Genomic DNA, 12,307 nt, shown 5'->3' on the forward strand with positions numbered 1-12,307 from the left:
GTGGGATGTGGGATGTGGGTGTTGTGGGATGTGGGTATTGTTGTCGAACTAGAGATACCGAAAAGACGTTATAAGTGGGTTGTTGATGTGACTTTTTCTGATGTACTGTGCCCCCATATTAACTTTAATGAACTAAAAGGGTTAAAACGAGAAAAAAAATGGGAGGTGTGGGTGTTGTGACTTTCTGATGAAATTAGATAAAACGAGAAAAAATTGTGGGTGTTGTGGGTTGTGGGTGTTGTGGGATGTGGGTGTTGATCTTAGTTTATGGTGATTTTGGTAGTGTTTTGAGTGTATTCAGTGGTGTTTTAGTATTCAGTGGTGTATTTGGGAGTACTCAAATGGTGTTTTTGGAAGTGTTTCAGTGTTGTTTGGAAATGTTCAAAGGTGTTCAAAGGTGTTTTGAGTGTGTTCAAATGTTGTTTTTTTTGAAGGTGATCAAGGGTGTTCAAGGGTGTTTTGAAGGTGTTCAAAGGTGTTTTGAGGTTATTCAAAGGTGTTTTGAGTGTGTTCAAATGATTATGAGTGTGTTTTGAATGTGTTCAAAGGTGTTTTGAAGGTGTTCAAAGGTGTTTTGAAGGTGTTGAAGGGTGTTTTGAGTGTGTTCAAGGGTGTTTGAAGGTGTTGAAGGGTGTTGTGATTGAATTCAGCGGTGTTTTAGTAGTAATCAGTTGTGTAATTGGGAGTACTCAAATAGTGTTTTGGAAATGTTCAAAGGTGTTCAAAGGTGTTTTGAAGGTGTTGAAGGGTGTTTTGATTGAATTCAGCGGTGTTTTAGTAGTATTCAGTGGTGTAATTGGGAGTACTCATATTGTGTTTTTTGGAAGTGTTTCAGTGTTGATTGGAAATGTTCAAAGGTGTTTTTGAAGGTGTTCAAGAGTGTTTTGAAGGTGTTCAAGGGTGTTTGAAGGTGTTGAAGGGTGTTTTGATTGAATTCAGCGGTGTTTTAGTAGTAATCAGTGGTGTAATTGGGAGTACTCAAATAGTGTTTTAGAAATGTTCAAAGGTGTTTTTGAAGGTGTTCAAGAGTGTTTTGAAGGTGTTCAAGGGTGTTTGAAGGTGTTGAAGGGTGTTTTGATTGAATTCAGCGGTGTTTTAGTAGTAATCAGTGGTGTAATTGGGAGTACTCAAATAGTGTTTTTGGAAATGTTCAAAGGTGTTCAAAGGTGTTTTGAAGGTGTTGAAGGGTGTTTTGATTGAATTCAGCGGTGTTTTAGTAGTATTCAGTGGTGTAATTGGGAGTACTCAAATTGTGTTTTTTGGAAGTGTTTCATGGTGATTTTGGTGGTGTTTTGAGTGTATTCAGTGGTGTTTTAGTATTCAGTGGTGTATTTGGGAGTACTCAAATGGTGTTTTTGGAAGTGTTTCAGTGTTGTTTGGAAATGTTCAAAGGTGTTCAAAGGTGTTTTGAGTGTGTTCAAATGTTGTTTCTTTGAAGGTGATCAAGGGTGTTCAAGGGTGTTTTGAAGGTGTTCAAAGGTGTTTTGAGGTTATTCAAAGGTGTTTTGAAGGTGTTCAAGGGTGTTTATGTGAGTATTCAAAGGTGTTTTTTGAAGGTGTACAAATGATTATGAGAGTACTTATGAAGGTGTTCAAATGATGTGCAAGAGTACTTATGAAGGTGTTCTGGGAGTATTCAGAGGTGATTTTGGGGGTGTTCGAATGATGTTTTGGAGTATTTCAGTGTTGTTTGGAAATGTATAAAGGTATTTTTGTGAGTATTCAAATGATTTAAGAGAGTGCTTTGAAGGTGTTCAAAGTGAGGTGTGTGTGCGTATTAACTTCGTAATATGTAAAATTGTGACTAGTGAATTTATCGAAAAGTGGTTATAAGTGTTGTGGTGACTTTCTGATGTACTGTGTCCCCTTATTAACTTTAATGAATTAAAAGGGTTAAAACGAGAAAAATTGGGGGTTATGAGTGAAAATTGTGAGGTGTTGGTTGGAGTGTGAGGGTTCGGGAGGGTGGGGAGGAGGTTACTTCGTGGGGGAGTGACCTGAGATGAAATAGTTAAAACGAGAAAAAATGTCTAGACTTGTGTTGTAAAGAAATTGTTGGATTGTTGTGGGTATTAACGAAACAAAAAATGTGAAATTATTTGGATTAACCTGGGTTAAGAGTGAAAATGTTTTCCCTATGATGTAGGTACTATATCCCCTTATTAACTTTAATGAACTAAAAGGGTCGTCATGATTCAACCTGTGTGTGTGACGTCACTACTATGTCCCCTTATTAACTTGAATGAACTAAAAGGGTCGACAAGATTCAGCCTGTGTGTGTGGGGGTCATCGCGTGACGTCACTGACCGTCGAGTAAACACATTAATGAGAGGAATAATGACGTCACACTTGTTTAGACCTGTAGTAAGCATGCTTACCCCATAGGGGGGATCCCAAAAAACTTGATCCGAGGAGGTGGGGTCTTGGTATTATCGAGAAAATTTGATCCGAGGAAGTAGAGTCCTTTTTATTATCGAGAAATTTTGGGAAATGGGGGTTGGGGGTGGAAGGAGGGACAATCCAAAAAACCTTGATCCAAGGAGATGGAGAATTTCGAAAACTCCATAGGGGGGATCCAAAAAACTTGATCCGAGGAATTGGAGTCTTGGTATTATCGAGAAATTTTGGGGAAACGGGGGTGGGGGGGTGAAAGTGGGAGGGGGAACCTTAAAAATTTGATCCGAGGAGATGGAGAGCACAAGAAAATGAAATTCAAAAAAAAATTCGAAAAAAATCGGAAAAATTTCGAGGCGCGGGGGCGATCCGGACGACGCTGCAGAAGGCGCAGCAGAAGGTGCGGGCGGGGGTCGCGAAGGGCGCGGGCGGGCGCGCGGGCGGGCGCGCGGCGGGGGGTCGCGAAAGGCGCGGGCGGGCGCGCGGGCGGGCGCGCGGCGCGATGGCGGGGGTCGCGAACGGGGGTCGTGGGCGGGGGTATTGGTTGGGGTGTCAAGGGTGAGGTAGTCTCGAGGGCGAGGTCATGGTCAAAACCGGAAGTAACACCTAGGTGTGAAAAGGTGACCCTCCAGCTGCTGGTCCTAGACCGGATACCTCGCTCAGTGGAAGGCCTAAACCGGAAGTCCTCGCTCAGTGGAAGGCCCAAACCGAAAATTCCTCGCTCAGTGGAAGGCCCAAACCGGAAATTCCTCGCTCAGTGGATAAATCGACTACTTATATATATATATATATATATATATATATATATATATATATATATGTATATATATATATATATATATATATATATATATATATATATATATATATATATATATATATATATATATATATATATATATATATATATATATACATATATATATATATGTCGTGCCGAATATGTAAAACTGGTCAATTAGCAAGAACTCATTTAAAATTAACTCCTTTCTAAAAATTTCTCTTATACGTTTAAAGATATTTTTTACAGTGAAACATATAAGTGAACAGTATTTAGATAAGGCTAAAGAGATCTTTGTGGCATTTATGGATTTGAAAAATGCGTATGACAGGGTGGATAGGGGGGCAATGTGGCAGATGTTGCAAGTGTATGGTGTAGGAGGTAGGTTACTGAAAGCAGTGAAGAGTTTTTACAGGGAAATTATTTCCCAGTAAAAGTAGGCCTTAGACAAGGATGTGTGATGTCACCGTGGTTGTTTAATATATTTATAGATGGGGTTGTAAGAGAAGTAAATGCGAGGGTCTTGGCAAGAGGCGTGGAGTTAAAAGATAAAGAATCACACACAAAGTGGGAGTTGTCACAGCTGCTCTTTGCTGATGACACTGTGCTCTTGGGAGATTCTGAAGAGAAGTTGCAGAGATTGGTGGATGAATTTGGTAGTGTGTGCAAAAGAAAAAAATTAAAGGTGAATACAGGAAAGAGTAAGGTTATGAGGATAACAAAAAGATTAGGTGATGAAAGATTGAATATCAGATTGGAGGGAGAGAGTATGGAGGAGGTGAATGTATTCAGATATTTGGGAGTGGACGTGTCAGCGGATGGGTCTATGAAAGATGAGGTGAATCATAGAATTGATGAGGGGAAAAGAGTGAGTGGTGCACTTACGAGTCTGTGGAGACAAAGAACTTTGTCCTTGGAGGCAAAGAGGGGAATGTATGAGAGTATAGTTTTACCAACACTCTTATATGGGTGTGAAGCATGGGTGATGAATGTTGCAGTGAGGAGAAGGCTGGAGGCAGTGGAGATGTCATGTCTGAGGGCAATGTGTGGTGTGAATATAATGCAGAGAATTCGTAGTTTGGAAGTTAGGAGGAGGTGCAGGATTACCAAAACTGTTGTCCAGAGGGCTGAGGAAGGGTTGTTGAGGTGGTTCGGACATGTAGAGAGAATGGAGCGAAACAGAATGACTTCAAGAGTGTATCAGTCTGTAGTGGAAGGAAGGCGGGGTAGGGGTCGGCCTAGGAAAGGTTGGAGAGAGGGGGTAAAGGAGGTTTTGTGTGCGAGGGGCTTGGACTTCCAGCAGGCATGCATGAGCGTGTTTGATAGGAGTGAATGGAGACAAATGGTTTTTAATACTTGACGTGCTGTTGGAGTGTGAGCAAAGTAACATTTATGAAGGGATTCAGGGAAACCGGCAGGCCGGACTTGATTCCTGGAGATGGGAAGTACAGTGCCTGCACTCTGAAGGAGGGGTGTTAATGTTGCAGTTTAAAAACTGTAGTGTAAAGCACCCTTCTGGCAAGACAGTGATGGAGTGAATGATGGTGAAAGTTTTTCTTTTTCGGGCCACCCTGCCTTGGTGGGAATCGGCCAGTGTGATAATAATAATAATAAAATATATATATAATAATATATATATATATATATATATATATATATATATATATATATATATATATATATATATATATATATATATATATATATATATATATATGTATATATGAGAGAGTAGGTGAGATGCTATCAACAAATTTTGTTGAAAATAAGAAAAAGTTTTGGAGTGAGATTAACAAGTTAAGAAAGCCTAGAGAACAAATGGATTTGTCAGTTAAAAATAGGAGAGGAGAGTTATTAAATGGAGAGATAGAGGTATTGGGAAGATGGAAGGAATATTTTGAGGAATTGTTAAATGTTGATGAAGATAGGGAAGCTGTGATTTCGTGTATAGGGCAAGGAGGAACAACATCTTTTAGGAGTGAGGAAGAGCCAGTTGTGAGTGTGGGGGAAGTTAGTGAGGCAGTAGGTAAAATGAAAGGGGGTAAGGCAGCCGGGATTGATGGGATAAAGATAGAAATGTTAAAAGCAGGTGCGGATATAGTTTTGGAGTGGTTGGTGCAATTATTTAATAAATGTATGGAAGAGGGTAAGGTACCTAGGGATTGGCAGAGAGCATGCATAGTTCCTTTGTATAAAGGCAAAGGGGATAAAAGAGAGTGCAAAAATTATAGGGGGATAAGTCTGCTGAGTATACCTTGTAAAGTGTATGGTAGAGTTATTATTGAAAGAATTAAGAGTAAGACGGAGAATAGGATAGCAGATGAACAAGGAGGCTTTAGGAAAGGTAGGGGGTGTGTCGACCAGGTGTTTACAGTGAAACATATAAGTGAACAGTATTTAGATAAGGCTAAAGAGGTCTTTGTGGCATTTATGGATTTGGAAAAGGCGTATGACAGGGTGGATAGAGGGGCAATGTGGCAGATGTTGCAAGTGTATGGTGTAGGAGGTAGGTTACTGAAAGCAGTGAAGAGTTTTTACAAGGATAGTTAGGCTCAAGTTAGAGTATGTAGGAAAGAGGGAAATTTTTCCCAGTAAAAGTAGGCCTTAGACAAGGATGTGTGATGTCACCGTGGTTGTTTCATATATTTATAGATGGGGTTGTAAGAGAAGTAAATGCGAGGGTCTTGACAAGAGGCGTGGAGTTAAAAGATAAAGAATCACACAAAGTGGGAGTTGTCACAGCTGCTCTTTGCTGATGACACTGTGCTCTTGGGAGATTCTGAAGAGAAGTTGCAGAGATTGGTGGATGAATTTGGTAGGGTGTGCAAAAGAAGAAAATTAAAGGTGAATACAGGAAAGAGTAAGGTTATGGGGATAACAAAAAGACTAGGTGATAAAAGATTGAATATCAGATTGGAGGGAGAGAGTATGGAGGAGGTGAATGTATTCAGATATTTGGGAGTGGACGTGTCAGCGGATGGGTCTATGAAAGATGAGGTGAATCATAGAATTGATGAGGGAAAAAGAGTGAGTGTTGCACTTAGGAGTCTGTGGAGACAAAGAACTTTGTCCTTGTAGGCAAAGAGGGGAATGTATGAGAGTATAGTTTTACCAATGCTCTTATATGGGTGTGAAGCATGGGTGATGAATGTTGCAGCGAGGAGAAGGCTGGAGGCAGTGGAGATGTTATGTCTGAGGGCAATGTGTGGTGTGAATATAATGCAGAGAATTCGTAGTTTGGAAGTTAGGAGGAGGTGCGGGATTACCAAAACTGTTGTCCAGAGTTCTGAGGAAGGGTTGTTGAGGTGGTTCGGACATGTAGAGAGAATGGAGCGAAACAGAATGACTTCAAGAGTGTATCAGTCTGTGGTGGAAGGAAGGCGCGGTAGGGGTCGGCCTAGGAAAATTTGGAGAGAGGGGGTAAAGGAGGTTTTGTGTGCGATTGGCTTGGACTTCCAGCAGGCATGCGTGAGCGTGTTTAATAGGAGTGAATGGAGACAAATGGTTTTTAATACTTGACGTGCTGTTGGAGTGTGAGCAAAGTAACATTGATGAAGGGGTTGAGGGAAACCGGCAGGCCAGACTTGAGTCCTGGAGATGGGAAGTACAGTGCCTGCACTTTGAAGGAGGGGTGTTAATGTTGCAGTTTAAAAACTGTAGTGTAAAGCACCCTTCTGGCAAGACAGTGATGGAGTGAATGATGGTGAAAGTTTTTCTTTTTCGGGCCACCCTGCCTTGGTGGGAATCGGCCAGTGTGATAATAATATATATATATATATATATATATATATATATATATATATATATATATATATATATATATATATATATATATATATATATATATGTATATATATATATGTATATATATATATATATATATATATATATATATATATATATATATATATATATATATATATATATATATATATATATATATATATATATATATATATATATATATATATATGTATGTATATATATATATATATATATATATATATATATATATATATATATATATATATATATATATATATATATATATATATATATATATACATATATATATATATACATATATATATATATATATATATATATATATATATATATATATATATATATATATATATATATATATATAGATAGATAGATATATTATATATATTATATAAACATATATACAGACTTTTACACATAGACAAACCTAACCTAATACATTAGCTCATAAATCCCCCACCACACACACACACATTTTTTACGATAAGCTGAAGCAGCGGGAACATCCCGACAGGATAAAGAAAATGTTGTCTCGAAAGGGAGGATGTAAAGGCAAAGGATCCATTGATGGCTGGTCAGAAAAGGAAGAATAAGTAGAACGGCTCAAGAAAAAAAATTGAAGAGCAATTGCGAGAAAATGTTAAAAGAGCTTTGCAATAACATGTTAGAGCAAATATCTGCAGAGAGCAAGAAGTGAGAATCACGAGATGTAGTAACTGAGGCAAAGATTCAGAGACTGGAGGAAGAAATGGATGTGCTGAAGAAGGATCTAATGAGCTCCAAAAGGAGCAAGATGACTGAAATGGGAACATCAGCAGGCAGCGAGGGGTCTGAAGGAGGGGATGGAGCTAAGCAGTCTTTTGCAGCAGTAATATCAGGCCATCATGGTGTCTGGGAGATGATTAGGGAAACAGCAAAGGAGATGCAAAATCAGATCTAGAGATTCAGAGGGAAAACAAATGGGAAGAGGAGAGGGAGAGATCAATAATTATTCATGGGCTTCAGGAGGCTGAAGGGGAAACCTATGATGAAAGAAAGCATTGGGAGAAAGCAGAGATTAAAAACATCATTGCAATAACAGGAGAGAGAGGGACATGTCTCTGGTAGAAAATTTTCACAGTCTTGGGGATATTCAAGGGAAAAAAATCGACCAATCAAATTGACATTCAAGACAGATGTGGTAAGGAACAGGATACTACAACACAAACCACTCTTAAAGGGCTCTCCAGATTATCAAAAAGTGTACCTCAATCGAGACAGAACGCGAAAGGAAAGGGAACAATTGAAAGTGATAGCAAGACAAAACCAGTTGAAGGAAAGAGAGACAGGACAGGCAACGACAGACAGGAAAGCTCAGCCTTTGGGGGAACATCAAACACAAATGATTACAGAAACCTTTCAACCCCTGTCACCACATATCAACCAAACACAGTAAACAGAAACGAATGTCACTCCACGGCCACCACTACCCTAAGCACTAATTTCACAATAACAGCAGCCTCCCATAATGTTGTGCCCTGCCTCCCACTCTCCCAGCCTTCACCTTCCTCTTCCATCTCCCAAAATACAGTAATGTAAAGGAAGCTAAAGGTACACCAATGCAGATGGAATAACAAATAGGAGTGAAGAGTGGCAAGAATGCATCATTGATGCATAACCTAACATCATTGCACTAACAGAAGACAAAACTTACAGGGATGATAACAGATGCAATTTTTCCACCTGGAAATCAGATTATGAGGAAAGACAGAGATAACAGAGGAAGGGTAGGAGCAGCATTGCTCATAAAAAAACAGTCGAGTTTTCAGTAGATGGGAGGAATTGAAAGAAAGGAAACAGATGACTTCATTGTAGGAACACTTCAGACTGGGGGTCCAAAGGTGAAGATAGCAGTGATGTATAACCCACCACTTAACAGCAGGAGGATAAGAGAAGAGTATAATATACACAATAGGGCAATGGTGGATATACTAGCTAAAGTGACCAGGAGGGCTATCACGAGTAGGACAAAATTGCTTATAGTGGGGGATTTCAATCATAAAGAGATTGACTGGGAAAACCTAGAGTTACATGGGGGACCAGAAACGTGGTGGGCTAAGATTTTGGAGACTGTATTGGAGAACTTCATGCATCAACATGCTAGGGATACAACCAGAGAGAGAGAGGAGAGGATGTTGCAGCATGGCTGGATCTCATATTCTCCTTGAATAGTTCAGACATAATGGATATCACCCACGAAAGACCCCTTGGCGCTAGTGATCATGATGTCCTGAGTTTTGAATATCTTGTAGAATTAACAGTCAAGAACGCAGCAGCACGAGAACAAAGAGAGAAACAGAACTTCAAAAAAGGGGACTGCATAGGAATGAGAAGTTTCCTGCATGAAGTGCAGTGGGAAAGATAATTAGATGGAAAGACAGTAAATGAAATGATGGAAAAAGTGACAACTAAGTGCAGGGAGGCAGGGGGAAGGTTCATACCAAAGTACAACAGAAAAAATAGTAAGACTACAGTGAGCCCATGGTTTAACTGGAGGTGTAAAGAGGGCTAAGCCAAGTGTGCTAGAGCATGGAAAAGGTATAGAAGGCAAAGGACTCAAGAAAAGAAGTAGCTTAACAGAAAAAACAGAAACGAATATATAGGGATAAGGAGAGAGGCCCAGAGGCAATACGAGAACGACATAGCATCAAAAGCCAAATCTGAACCAAAGTTGTTATACAGTCACATTAGGAGAAAAACAACAGTCAAGGACCAGATAATCAGGCTGAGGAAAGAAGGAGGAGAGCTGACGAAGAGTGACCAAGAAGTATGTGATGAACTAAACAAAAGATTTAGAGAAGTATTCACAATAGACTCAGGAATGCTTCCAACAAACTGTGGAGGTAGGGTGCACCAGCAGGTGCTTGACACAATACACATAACCAAGGTAGAATTGAAGAAATTGCTAAAGGAACTCGACACCTCAAAGGCGGTGGGCCCAGATGACATATCTCTATGGATACTGAGAGAGGGAGCAGAGGAACTGTGTGTGCTGCTAGCAGCAGTCTTCAGTAAATCTATCGACACTAGGCAGTTGCCTGAGGCGTGGAAGACAGCACATGTACTTCCAATTTTTAAGAAAGGGAAGAGACAGGTAGTAAACTACAGACCAGTGTCACTGACTTGTATAGTATGTAAAGTCATGGAAAAGATTATCAGGAGAAGAGTGGTGGAACACATTGAAAAGATTGGGCTCATACATGACAGTCAGCATGGCTTCAGAGATGTTAAATCCTGTGTCACAAATCTATTTGAGTTCTACGATAAAGTAACAGAGGTAAGACAAGAGAGAGAGTGATGGGTAAATTGCATATTTTTAGACTGCAAGAAGGCTTTTGACACAGTACCACACATAAGACTGGTATAAAAATTAGAGGAGCAGGCAGGAATAATGGAGAAAGTACTGCAATGGATCAGGGAATACCTGACAGGAGAGAAACAGCGAGTGTTGGTACGTGCTGCAGTGTCGGAGTGGGCGCTAGTGTCCAATAGGGTTTCACAAGGTTCAGTTCTAGGCCTGGTTCTGTTTCTTGTATACCTGAATGACATGGTGGAAGGAATAAATTCAGAAGTGTCACTGTTCGCTGATGATGTGAAACTGATGAGGAGAATACAAGTGGGCGAGGATCACTTAAGATTACAAGGGGATCTGGACAAACTACAAGTATGGTCCGACAAATGGCTCCTGGAGTTTAACCCCAGTAAGTGTAAGGTCATGAAGATTGGGGAAGGACACAGAAGACCGCAGATGGAGTACAGGTTAGGAAACCAACAGCTACAAACGTCAGTTAAAGAAAAGGATCTTGGGGTAAGCATTATAACGAACATGTCCCCTGAGGCACACATCAATCAAATAACTGCTGCAGCATATGGGAGATTGGCAAATCTGAGATTGGCATTTAGACATCTGAGTAAGGAGTCATTCACGATATTGTACACAGTGTACGTAAGGCCTATACTGGAATATGCAGCGCCAGTATGGAACCCTCAATAGTCAAACACGTCACGATATTAGAGAAAGTGCAAAAATTTGCAACACAATTAGTCCCGGAACTGAGGGGTATGTCTTATGAGGAGAGGTTAAGGGAACTCAACCTGATGACACTAGAGGATAGGAGGGATAGAGGGGACATGATAACAACGTATAAAATGCTAAGAGGCATTGACAAGGTGGACCAGGATCGAATGTTTCGGAGATGGGATACTGAAACAAGGGGACACAATTGGAAACTGAAAACCCAGATGAGTCATAGGGATGTTAGGAAGTATTTCCTATAGAAACCTCCCAACCAGGTCAACCTCAGTGCAACCAAACACTCTAAATCAAAACACCCATGCCACATCCAGTGCCCCCACCCACTACATTACAAACTCCACCCCCACAGCAACAACCCATAGTTCCTTACCAGGTCTCCCACTTCCCCAACCCCAATATACCTCCCAGACCACAGTCTTAGAAAAGAAGTTGAAGGTGTGGTATACAAATGCAGATAGAATAACAAACAAGTATGAGGAGTGGCACGAAAGAATCAAGGAGACATCCCCAGACATAATAGCACTAACAGAAACAAAACTCACCAGAATAATAACAGATTCAATCTTTCCATCCGGATATCAAATCCTCAGGAAAGACAGAGGGAGGAGAGGGGGAGGAGGAGTTGCACTGCTCATTAAAAACCAGTGGAGTTTTGAGAAAATGAAAGGAATGGATGGCACGGGCGAAAGGGACTACTTAGTAGGAACAATCCAGTCTGAGGGACATAAGGTGATAATTGCAGTAATGTACAACCCACCACAGAACTGCAGGAGGCCAAGAGAAGAATACGATGAGAGCAACAGAGCATTGATCGACACACTAGCCGAGGTGGCCAGGAGAGCACACATGGTGGAGCAAAGTTACTAGTTATGGGTGATTTCAATCACAAGGAGATTGACTGGGAAAACCTGGAGCCCCATGGGGGTCCCGAAACATGGAGAGCGAAGATGATGGATGTGGTACTGGAAAACCTCATGCATCAACATGTTAGAGACACTACCAGAGAGAGAGGAGAGGATGAACCAGCAAGGCTGGACCTTGTATTCACCTTGAGTAGTTCGGACATCGAGGGTATCATGTATGAAAGGCCCTTGGGAGCTAGTGATCATGTGGTTCTGTGCTTCGACTACATAGTTGAGCTCCAAGTGGAGAGAGTAGCAGGAATAGGCTGGGAAAAACCAAACTACAAAAGGGGGAACTACTCAGGCGTGAGGTACTTCCTTCAAGACATTCAGTGGGAGAGGGAACTGACAGGAAAACCAGTACAAGAA

This window comes from Cherax quadricarinatus, chromosome 78 (assembly GCF_038502225.1).
Source record: "Cherax quadricarinatus isolate ZL_2023a chromosome 78, ASM3850222v1, whole genome shotgun sequence".
Classification (NCBI taxonomy): Eukaryota; Metazoa; Arthropoda; class Malacostraca; order Decapoda; family Parastacidae; genus Cherax; species Cherax quadricarinatus.